The sequence below is a fragment of the Emys orbicularis genome, chromosome 7, assembly GCF_028017835.1.
Source record: "Emys orbicularis isolate rEmyOrb1 chromosome 7, rEmyOrb1.hap1, whole genome shotgun sequence".
Lineage (NCBI taxonomy): Eukaryota > Metazoa > Chordata > Testudines > Emydidae > Emys > Emys orbicularis.
In genome coordinates, this window is record NC_088689.1 from 42,259,743 (window position 1) to 42,272,613 (window position 12,871).

Sequence of the window (12,871 nt, forward strand, 5' to 3'; positions counted from 1 at the left end):
CTAGTTTCCCAGGCAACCAAACAGTTACACCATCAAGATCATGAGTTTTAAATACAGAGTGTGAAGGCAGTAGGGGGTGGGGATAAATGCTCTCTCCCTCTGGCATTAGCGGAGCCAAGGAATCTGAATGTTCATCTCCCTGGGTTGGCTTGTAGAAGATGGTCTTCATTTAGAGATGAAGTGCCTACATATTCCAAATCTCGGAAATGGTAGCTATTATATTTCTGTTCGTCACACAGGGCATAAGCCTGGAACTAGGGTGCAGCTGGACTGGTCAAGCTGCATGCTAAAGCTGTCTCTGGGAGTAGATGAAAGGAGTCTTTACCACCTTCCCTTGTCAGCTGTGGAGTGGGAATGGAGCCACTCTGAACTCATTATTCTAGCCCTAGAGCATTAGTAATACCATAACAGCCAATATTCTCCCCCTTTGCAGGGATGTTAGGACCAGTGGGTGCACCAGCCATTATCCCCTTGCATGCTGTGGCACAGGGAGTTGCTATACAGTAGAATTCTGTTGTGCATATGATTATGGACTTCCTATGTGCCCTGGGATCTACAAATCTTTCTCCTATCCCATGGGAGAAATGCACCAGACCCTACATCGCTCTAGATGAGGGGGCAAGGTCTGACACTACTGCATTTTCCTCTCCCTTGTGTGGATTCCCACAGAGAGCTGTAAAGCTTTCCTTGTAAATAAGTCAATCCAGGAGATAAGGGTCTGCGGTGACAATGTAGGCAGAGCTGAAATCTCCAGAACCCCCTTGAGAAAAAATTAACTCTGTATAGCTCATTACAGACCATTACATATCAACAATACAGTAGAACCTCACTAATTTAGCACACTTGAGAACACTAGGGCAAAAATGGAGGTCTCTCCCTGCTTCGCAGCAAAGATACCAAGGGCTGTTTGACTTCTAATGTTCAGAAAGATGAGGGTGAGAATAAATCCAATCTGGACTCTTAAACTAAGGTAATTTTTCAAAAACCTTTTCATTCTGGGTATTTCCCTGTCTGGGATTTAGGTTGTGTGGAAGGTTTATACAGCTGTCTTGCATAGTCATCTTGATGTGAGTGAATTTCCACAGTACCAATGTCTGTATAGAGTCAGTAGCCCAAGGCTTATGCAAATGGATCGTGCTATACCAGGAACATTTGACCAAATTTTGTATCCAGTGACCACTGTCATCTAAGCATGCAGCTGAGTCTTCATACCAGCAGATGGATATCTTTCTGCTGTTATGTTTCCCATATCGCCTCCAAAGTGAAAATGGAGCTGAACTCACTGCAGCTGTTATTACAGAGCTGAAGCTAATGTGGAAAGAATTAGCAATTATCCATGGTAAGTCTCATCCACAAAGTCAAAGATGTGTATAGTTTTTGGAAAAGGAGATGTGAAGAATAGGCTTGCAGTAATGAAAAGTGAAGATAATACCAATGCAAGGCTGTTGGGATCTAGTTCATTCAGTTTCACAAAAAACACAGGCTAAGGGACCAGACAATCACCAGGTACTGTTCCCTTCAGTGGAGATGCAAAGGTCTGACTAATGTAATTGGACCATATTCTGTGCTTGTGTACATCTTGTGAAATCACAGTACTTGCACTAGGTTGGATGGGGTGTGACTAAAGGTAGAATTTGGCACATCATCTCTACAACTGGAAGACTTAGAATGGATGCAGCCAGAAGATGATTTCTTGTCTGTTTAGCCCTGTAACAGGGTCAGCTGCCTCCCAAGGACCCTCTGGTGGCCAGGAGTGGCTCTGTGGCACCTTCCCTCCGTGTCCCTTCTTCCTGGGCTCCTCAGTAAATTTCACACAGGCTTCTTTCTGTGCATACACCCCTTACTAAAGTCTGGGTTTATTAATATCACAGTTGCAAACAAAACTAAAGTCCACAAGGTCCAATTAAATCCACTGTTTTAAGCAGGCCACTCTAAGCCCTACCTGTCTGGGGTCTTGTTCCCCTAATGTCTCAAACTTGCCTGTAGGAGTCTGCTAATGCTTTGCAGCTTCCCCTGCCAGCTTCCTTCTTTATAAGGCCTAGTTGCCTCTCCTTCAGCCCACTTGAGTATCAGGTAATTGGTCACAGAGACACTGGACCCCACACCCTCTTAAAGGTGCAAGTCAACCTATGACAAGGCCCTACTTACAATCAGAAATCTCATGACCAATCAGATTTTCATAGCCAACATCCTTGTCATCAGTCAGCACTAATCCCGCTAGTAGTACTTGCACAATTCTCCAGAAAGAAGGAGAAAACCTCAGCAAGCAGATAAATAGGACACATGCTTCTTGGCAAGCATATGGAGAGAGAATGATGCAATTAAGTAGAATCAAACTTAGCTTGAAGAGAAGGTTGCTGGAAAAGCAGAAGTCAGTGTAGCTGTACCCTTTGCATGTTGAGACAGTCCCTAGAGATCGAAGGAAAATTCTTGGTGTTATTTTAAATGTGTGTGTGCAAGAGAGAGACTACATTATTGGTGGCTTTTCAGGGTTGTGGATGTCTGGGAAGCTGTTTATACTTTCACCTAGTGAGGTGATGCAGGGACCCTGGTGAACAGCAGGAGGATGGGGAGACTGAGCAGAGCCCAGGAGGGGCTAGAGCTGAGCCCAGGGGAAGGGTAGGGCTTGAAGAAAGGTAGAAGAGCCTCTGGAGAGAAGGGCTGTGCCCACCTTAAGGCTGGGACAGAAGCCTTTTATTTTGTGATGTTTGGACTAAGACACCTTGGCAACCAAACCATGCTGATGGCTGAGAGTGCCGTCACAAACAAGGGTGATTGCCGCTCCAAACTCGGCATGCTCTGGGACTGCACCCTGCTACAATATTGACATTGGTTGAGATTTTCAAACCGGCCTAGGGGATTTGGAGGCCCATGTTGCATAGAGGATAATTGGGCCTCCAAATCCCCTAGTTAGCTTTGACAATTCCTAACTGCTGTCTTTTTTTATAGCTGTTTATACCATTTTTATTATGCACCTACTTATGGAGCATGTGACATTGCTTGTGTCAATCATTGTTAAATAAGAAGTTAATTTCTTATTTAGAAATATTGAACCTATTAAACTTAGATATTTTTCCCTAAATGTTTTACCTGAGCTCATTGGAACTGTATTTCTTGTAATTGACCTGCTTCAGTGCCAGCGTCCATCATTCTGCTATAGCTTGGTTTAGAAAAAGATTTACTATGTGCTTATTGCCATGACTATTTTATATGATACATTCCTGCTCATTACCTGAAATGATCATAACTTCAGGCCTCCCAAGCCTGCTTTCTGAAGCAGGAGACTCCTGAAAAGTAACATTTATCCTGCTGTCCCTCACGATCGCTCTGAGTTCCTGCCAGAGGGAGATTTGAAGTCCTGGCTCTGTGCTAGACTGCAGACGTCACCAGACACCTGCTGTTCCCCCACTCAAGCCAAGGGTCTGAAGCTGTTCTGGCAAAGCCTGCTCCTCACCAGCCTGCTCCTCTGTTACAGATACCACTGCTCCTTACCTTGCCTCAAACACAAGGCCAGAGGAGGGGAGCCAGCCAGTGGTCACAGCCTTCAGGAGCACTCCTCACTCTAACATAAAAGTACTCCTCTGATCGGTGCGCAGCTCGGACCACGTGTTCCAGCTGGCACATGGAGAACTGAGAGTCTGTGGGAAAGGAGAGGACCAGCACGGGAGGGAAGGGATTCTGACAAAAGCAGGAACGGCAGAAGACAGGGAGAAGTTACTGGGCAACGTAAGTGTGGGCAGAGACATATGTGAGCAGAGAGAATTTGATTTGAGGGAGAGAAAAGAAGAAATCACTAGGAGTTAGAGGACAAATGGGGAAAAAATAACAAAGGAAGACCAGCGGAAAGGAAGAAAGGTCTCTAGTCTAGAAAAAGGGAAGAGGATTAATTTTTTGGGAAAAGAGACAGAAGAGAAAACGAAGGAGAAACCAGACAGAAAGGAGGAAGCTGAACACTGAATGAATTGAAGATAGTAATGGAGGAAGAGAATAAAGACATTTAAATGGGAAAGAAAAAGCAGTAAAAGTAGTCCACAACTTTTCTGTACTCTTCCCCCCCCCCCCAGGTTTTTTTGTGTTCCCCTGGCAAACAGCCCACAGCTTCATATATTCTTGGGAAGAGGGATTACAAAATATCTTGGCTGTGGAGGTTTGAGTCCACTGCTTCCAAATCTTACAGTTAGTCATATATTTGTAAAATAACATACCGTAGCAGGTGTGTGCAATTAGAAACAAGAGTTTTCCAGATATGGGTGATTGCTGATTTGCTAAGCAATAAATATTGACTTTTCCTTATCCTGCTGCACAGAATCTAATTCTAAACTGCATAATTCTATAGCATTTGAAAACTACATTTTGGGTATTCCTCTTATGCTTTTTTATCTGTTAATATTACTAAATGAAAGGCCATTCATCTAATAGGCTATTTTTAAAAATTGACAAGTTTTTCAGTTAACCAGTTTTGAATGGAAATGTAATTAAAAGCAAAATTGTCCTGTTGCCTTGAGTATTTAGCACTCCAGCTTCGTACGTACTCTGGTGTTCTTGCTTCCTTGTTTTCCTGTTACTGTTTTTCTCTCAAATATTAATAAATAAAAAGCCTTAAATTAAGGCAACTATTTTGTGTCCTTACTTTAGAGATATGCTCTCCTAATACTCTTCTCAGCTACATATGCTCCTCAGTGTGTAAGTAGACTGTGGAACTCCTTGCCACAGGAGATTGTTGAAGCCATAAATTTAGCAAGATTCAAAGAGGGATTGGATATTTAGATAGCTAACAAGAATATTCAGTTATTACAATTAGTGATTATACATTTTGGAAAGGGTGTTAAATCTCATGCTTCAGGGCTTAAGCCAGCCTCTAACTAGTAGACAGTAGGGGTATGTATAGACTACGAAATTAGGTCAATTCTATAGAAGTCGATTTTTAGAAATCGATTTTATACAGTCGATTACGTATGTCCCCACTAAGCGCATTAAGTCGGCGGAGTGCATCCTCACTACAGTGGCTAGCTTCGACTTACGGAGCGGTGCACTGTGGGTAGCTATCCCACAGTTCCCGCAGTCTCCGCCGCCCGCTGGAATTCTGGGTTAAGCTCCCAATGCCTGATGGGGCAAAAACATTGTCGCAGGTGGTTTTGGGTACATGTCGTCAGTCTCCCCTCCCTCCATGAAATCAATGGTAGACAATCATTTTGCGCCTTTTTTTCCGCGCAGACGCCATACCACAGCAAGTGTGCAGCCCGCTCAGCTCACCGACACCGCCGCTGTTGTGTTCTGGGTGCTGCTGGCAGCAGATGGTGCAGTAGGTCTGCAAACCATCATCATTCACCGCTTCCGCTGCAACTCTGCTCTGCTGCTATTGCCTCGATAGTGAATTTCTCCATGTTTTCTGTCATGGGCTCCCGGGTACATGTTTTCTCCTTTGGGAAATGTGCGCGGTGCTAACCGTTGACCTCCACCACTTCTGCTGCAACTCTGCTCTCCTGCAGATCCCATATCACGGCAAGCATGGAGCCGCTCAGCTCACTGCTGCTGCTGTGAGCAATGTAAACACCTCGCGCATTATCCTGCAGTATGTGCAGAACCTGCAAAAGCAGGCGAGGAGGCGATGACAGCGCAATCACGATAGTGATGAGGACATGGACACAGACTTCTCTCAAAGCACGGGCCCTGGCAATTTGGACATCATGCTGTTAATGGGGCAGGTTCATGCTGTGGAACACTGATTCTGGGTCCGGGAAACAAGCACAGACTGGTGGGACCGCATAGTGTTGCAGGTCTGGGGTGATTCCCAGTGGCTGCGAAACTTTTGCATGCGTAAGGGCACTTTCATGAAACTTTGTGACTTGCTTTCCCCGTCTTGAAGCGCAAGAATACCACCATGAGAGCAGCCCTCACAGTTGAGAAGCGAGTGGCGATAGACCTCTGGAAGCTTGCAACGCCAGACAGCTACTGGTCAGTCGGGAATCAATTTGGAGTGGGTAAATCTACTGTGGGGGATGCTGTGATTCAAGTAGCCAACGCAATCACTGAGCTGCTGATATCCAGGGTAGTGACTCTGGGAAATGTGCAGGTCATAGTGGATGGCTTTGCTGCAATGGGGTTCCCTAACTGTGGTGGGGCGATAGACGGAACGCATATCCCTATCTTGGGACCAGACCACCTTGGCAGCCAGTACATGAACCGCAAGGGGTACTTTTCAGTGGTGCTGCAAGCACTGGTGGATCACAAGGGACGTTTCACCGACATCAACGTGGGGTGGCCGGGAAAGGTACATGACGCTCGCATCTTCAGGAACTCTGGTCTGTTTGAACAGCTGCAGGAAGGAACTTACTTCCCAGACCAGAAAATTACCATTAGGGATGTTGAAATGCCTATAGTTATCCTTGGGGACTCAGCCTACACCTTAATACCATGGCTCATGAAGCCATACACAGGCACCCTGGACAGTAATAAGGAGCAGTTCAACTATAGGCTGAGCAAGTGCAGAATGGTGGTAAAATGTGCATTTGGACATTTAAAAGCTTGCTGGCGCAGTTTACTGACTAGGTTAGACCTCAGTGAAACCAATATTCCCATTGTTATTACTGCTTGCTGTGTGCTCCACAATATCTGTGAGAGTAAGGGGGAGATGTTTATGGTGGGGTGGGAGGTTGAGGCAAATCACCTGGCGGCCTATTACACGCAGCCAGACACCAGGGCAATTAGAAGCGCACAGCTGCACGACTGGCCAGGCTACGGTGTGACAGTTCTCTTTGTTTCTCCTTGATGAAAACCCACCCCCTTGGTTGACTCTACTTCCCTGGAAGCCAACCAACCTCCCACCTTCGATCACAACTTTCAGAGGCAATAAAGTCATTATTGTTTCCAAATCATGCATTCTTTATTAATTCATCACACAAATAGGGGGAAAACTTGCAAGGTAGCCCGGGAGGGGTGGGTGAGGAGGGAAGCACCGGGTGGGGTGGTGGATGAGGGGAGGAGGGATGGACAAGGCCACACTACAGTTCAAAACTTATTGAATGCCAGCCTTCTGTTGCTTGGGCAATCCTCTGGGGTGGAGTGGCTGGGTGCCCGTAGCCTCTCCCCCCCCCCCCCACATTCTTGGGCATCTGGGTGAGGAGGATATGGAACTTGGGGAGGAGGGCAGGCAGTTATACAGCGGTGTAGCGAGGCAGTGGGATACCCCACAGCCCCGCTGAGGGCCGAACCTCCCCTAACACCAACGTGGGCGGAGCCACCGGGTCCAGCGCCCGCCCCTCAGAGGTCACGGCGCCGACCCGGAAGTATAAAAGCCCACCTGCAGAGCTCAGTGGAGAACAAGCCGGCGGAGAGAGCAGACGTCTGTGGCCGAGCTCCCGCTTGGGAGATAGCAGCAGGCCGCGACCGGCCTGCTGAGTCACCAGGGCAGCCGAGCCTACCCCTCGCCCAGTACCCTGAGGAGGACTGGCCAAGCCTGCCCCTTTCCAGTTACCCCGAGGAGGAGCCGAGCCTGCCCCTTTCCAGCTATCCCGAGGAGGAGCCGAGCATACCCTTCGCTACCTACCCGGAGGAACCGATGCTTGTGGAGAGCACCGAGGACACTAGTCTGGCCCAGGTACCCTACGAGGGGGAGTGTGGAAGTAGCCCGGGGGCAGCCGACCCCAGTCTGGCTGCAGCACTGCCAGAGCCTATGTCAGTGTGTTGCGGCCAGGATCCCCACTGACAGCAGCGAGTTTCCGCCGCTGCTAGGGCCCCGGGCTGGGATGCAGTGGAGTGGGAGGGCCTGCGTCCCCCCTGCCACCCACTCCTTGGGTGGCAGACTCCCCCTTTTTCCTGGCCTAGAGAAGCTGGGACCTCTTGCTCCTTGACTCATCCCCTGTTTAAGGGCCTGGGTTCCCGAACTATTGACTCAGCCCCTGTTTGAGGGCCTGAGCTCCAGACTGCATGGTTGCTGCCCCGCCCTGATTGAGGGCCCGGGGCTTTTTCTGACCTATTGGCTCAGCCCCTGCTTAGGGGCCTGAGCCCCTAACTGTGTGTTTGCTGTCCCAGACTGATGCTGGACCAGGACTGACGGCGGACCAGAGCGAGGCGGTGGGATACCCCACAGCCCCGCTGAGGGCCGAACCTCGGCGGAGACTATTACAAGCGGGTGTAGCGGCAGTCTGTGCTCCTGTTGCCTTTCCTGCAGCTCCACCAGACACCTGAGCATGTCGGTTTGCTCCCCCATTAGCCTCAGCACTGCATCCTGCCTCCTCTCAGTGTGCTCCTCCCTCCTCTCATCGCGTTCATTTAACGTTTCCTGGACTCTGCCATTGTTTGCCTGCACGCATTCTGCTGAGTTCTTTCAGTATGAGAGGACTGCATGAGCTCTGAGAACATCTCGTCGCAAGTGCGTTTTTTTCGCCTTCTAATCTGCGCTAGCCTCTGGGATGGAGATGATAGGGGGAGTGTAGAAACATTTGTAGCTGCGGGAGGGAAAAAAGGGAGAGTAGTATTTTAAAAGATACATTTTAGAGAACAAAAGGAAGACTATTTCACACAGAATCAAGCGATTCACATTACAAGCACATGTGGTTTTGCTACAAGGTCGCATTTTGCCTCTTATATTGAGTGCCTGCCGGTTTGGTGTGAGACATCACATACACTCAGCTGGGCAACAAAATTCGGCTTGCGGGCAGCCATGGTAAGGCAAATGGTTTCGGTTTCTTCAACCTTCATAACATGTGGGAACAGTTTCAAACAGCAGCGCCCTCCTTTCCCATACCAAGCAAAGCCCGTTGGGTTGGCCATTTAAAAGGAGGGGCTGCGGCTTCAGGTGAACGTGCAGCACAATCCATCCCCCCCCCAATTCTCTAGAATGATCGCTTCACCCTTTCTCCCCCCCCCCCAACGTGGCTAGTATCGGGGAAGATCCTAGTCAGCCAAACGTGAACAGCTCAGCATGAACGGGCCTCCCCCACCGCATGGCTAACAGCGGGGATGATTTATTTTCAGCCAAAGGCAAACAGCCAAAGCCCGGGCCCATTCACTGCAAGGTTTTGTTCTGCAATGATTTCAGACTACTTGATACTGGCTTGGCGTGGTAAATTAATCATTAAACACGCTTGCTTTTAAACCCTGTATTATATTTACAAAGGTACACTCTCACCAGAGGTCCCTTCTCTGGCTTCATGGTCCGGGAGCTTGCCTTGGGAGGGCTGGGAGGGTATTGGCTCCAGGGTGATGAACAGTTCCTGACTGCCGGGGAGAAGGGATTCTCCACTTGCCTGCTATGCACTATCCTCAACCACCTCCTCCTCCTCATCTTCAAACTCCTCATCCCTGTTGCATGAGACTCCCCCCTTGCGGGTGTCCACGGACAGTGGTGGGGTAGTGGTAGGGGCCACCCCCAAAATTGCATGCAGCTCATCATAGAAGCAGCATGTATGGGGCTCTGACCCGGAGCGACCGTTTGCATCCTTTGTTTTTTGTAGGCTTGCCTCAGCTCCTTAACTTTCACACGGCACTGCTGTATGTTCCTGTTGTAGCATCTGTCCATCATGCCCTTAGAGATTTTGGCAAATATATTGGTATTTCGTCTTTTGGAAGGGAGTTCTGCCTGCACGGATTCTTCTCCCCATACAGCGATCAGATCCAGTACCTCCCGTTCGGTCCATGCTGGAGCTCTTTTGCAATTCTGGGACTCCATGGTCACCTGTGCTGATCAGCTCGCCACGCTGGCCAAACAGGAAATGAAATTCAAAAGTTCGTGGGGCTTTTCCTGTCTACCTGGCCAGTGCATCTGAGTTGAGAGTGCTGGCCAGAGCGGTCACAATGGAGCACTCTGGGATAGCTCCCAGAGGCCAATACCATCGAATTGCATCCATACTACCCCAAATTTTGACCCAGCAAGGTTGATTTTTAGCGCTAAACCCCTCACCGGGGAGGACCACAGAAATCGATTTTAAGAGCCCTTTAAGTCAACAAAACAGGCTTGGTCGTGTGGATGGGTGCAGAGTTAAATCGACCTAACGCTGCTAAATTTGACCTAAACTCTAACACCACATTCTACAGGCCATTATCCTCTGATCCCACTGAGGATTACCTAAAGAAACTACACCATCTACTAAAAAAACTCCCTGACAAAGCACAGGAACAAATCTGTACAGACACATGCCTAGAACCCCGACCAGGGACATTCTATTTGCTACCCAAGATCCATAAACCTGGAAATCCTGGACGCCCCATCATCTCAGGCATTGGCACCCTAACATCAGGCTTGTCTGGTTATGTGGACTCTCTCCTCAGACCCTACGCTACCAGCACTCCTAGCTATCTTCGAGATACTACTGACTTCCTGAGGAAACTAGAATCCATCGGTGATCTTCCAGAAAACACCATCCTGGCCACTATGGACGTAGAAGCCCTCTACACCAATATTCCACACACAGATGGACTACAAGCTATCAGGAACAGTATCCCCGATAATGTCACAGCTAACCTGGTGGCTGAACTCTGTGACTTTGTCCTCACCCACAACTATTTCACATTTGGGGACAATATATACCTTCAAGTCAGCGGCACTGCTATGGGTACCCGCATGGCCCCGCAGTATGCCAACATTTTTATGGCTGACTTAGAACAACGCTTCCTTAGCTCTCGTCCCCTAACGCCCCTACTCTACTTGCGCTACATTGATGACATCTTCATCATCTGGACCCATGGAAAAGAAGCCCTTGAGGAATTCCACCATGATTTCAATAATTTCCATCCCACCATCAACCTCAGCCTAGATCAGTCCACACAAGCGGTCCATTTCCTGGACACTACTGTGCTAATAAGCGATGGTCACATAAATACCACCCTGTACCGGAAACCTACTGACCGCTACACTTACCTACATGCCTCCAGCTTCCATCCAGGACACACCACACGATCCATTGTCTACAGCCAAGCTCTAAGATATAACCGCATTTGCTCCAATCCCTCAGATAGAGACAAGCACCTACAAGATCTCTATCAAGCATTCTTAAAACTACAATACCCACCTGCTGAAGTGAAAAAACAGATTGACAGAGCCAGACGAGTACCCAGAAGTCACCTCCTACAAGACAGGGCCAACAAAGAAAATAACAGAACACCACTAGCTGTCACCTTCAGCCCCCAACTAAAACCTCTCCAGCGCATCATCAGAGATCTACAACCTATCCTGAAAGATGATCCTTTACTCTCACAGATCTTGGGAGACAGACCTGTCCTCGCTTACAGACAACCCCCCAACCTAAAGCAAATACTCACCAGCAACCACACATCACTGAACAAAAACACTGACCCAGGAACCTATCCTTGTAACAAAGCCCGATGCCAACTCTGTCCACATATCTATTCAAGTGACACCATCATAGGGCCTAATCACATCAGCCATACCATCGGTGGCTCGTTCACCTGCACATCTACCAATGTGATATATGCCATCATGTGCCAGCAATGCCCCTCTGCCATGTACATTGGCCAAACCGGACAGTCTCTACGCAAAAGAATTAATGGACACAAATCTGACATCAGGAATCATAATACTCAAAAACCAGTGGGAGAACACTTTAACCTGTCTGGCCATTCTTTGACAGACCTGCGGGTGGCTATCTTAAAACAGAAAAACTTCAAAAACAGACTCCAACGAGAGACTGCTGAGCTGGAATTGATATGCAAACTAGACACAATCAACTCAGGGCTAAATAGGGATTGGGAATGGCTGAGCCATTACAAACATTGAATCTATCTCCCCTTGTAAGTATTTTCACACTTGCTTCTTATCAAACTGTCTGTACTGAGCCATCTTGATTATCACTTCAAAAGTTTTTTTTTTTTTTTTTTTCTCTTACTTAATTGGCCTCTCAGAGTTGGTAAGACAACTCCCACCTGTTCATGCTCTCTGTATGTGTGTGTATATATATCTCCTCAATATATGGTTCACTCTATATGCATCCGAAGAAGTGGGTTGTAGCCCACGAAAGCTTATGCTCTAATAAATTTGTTAGTCTCTAAGGTGCCACAAGTACTCCTGTTATTTTTGCTAAACTCGTAGTGTAGACCAGGACTAGGATGAAACCTAATGTGTATGTGTTGGGGAGTAGATCATCCCACATCTGCAGGGTTCTTACATCTTCCTCTGAAGCATCTGGTACTGGCCATTGTCAAGATACTGGACTTAGATGGACCTCGGGTCTGATCCAGTCTCGCAGTTCCTAATATTGCCATTTTGGTTTGTTTTTTTCCCAGCACTCTAATGAGGAGATGCTATTTGTAGACCTGTTCTGGATTTTCTTTTAATAGTTTGACGTCTCTATCTCAAATTTCCTCTTAAGCTTGCTCATCAGCTGATTGACTGTTGTGCCACTTCTTTGTTTTGATGCTGGTGTAGTGGACCAGAGTGATAGGGAACATCATGCTTTGTCTGTCAGTCTTGACTTGCATTCATCTTGGAAATAATAGTAGTTTTATTTTTCTATTGATATATATGGCTCTCACAAGCTCTGGACCCTTCTTGAATTAGCTATTTTGAATGTAGAAGGAACTAGTGTCGACTTACAGGGTGGTATTCAAGAGGAACACAGGCAGGGTCTTTTGAGAGCTCAGCAAGAAATTGTGAATCAAAGAGCAGACACCTGCAAATCCATGTCTCCCTTAGTCACTGCTGTGGTATAGTCAGATTAGGGACAGGAGGTGAGGAAGAGCCAACCCTCAGTTGCCTAGTAGCTATAGCCATTCAAAAATAGGACAGCCATAACAAAGACAGGGTATAGTTTGCAGTCTGGTGAGGCAGGGAATGCCTATTCCTGGACCTTCTCTATATTACACGTGTGCCCACAAGCACACACCTAGCAATACCTTTTCTATTTTTGAGGGCTAC

The 12,871-nt window shown here is 47.6% G+C and overlaps 1 protein-coding gene across 1 annotated transcript in view; it reads left to right on the top strand.

Moving 5' to 3' along the window:
• Positions 1–12,871, top strand: part of PALD1 (phosphatase domain containing paladin 1) — a 122,610-nt gene that overhangs the window by 81,399 nt on the left and 28,340 nt on the right. The gene's annotated exons all lie outside the window — the stretch shown is intronic.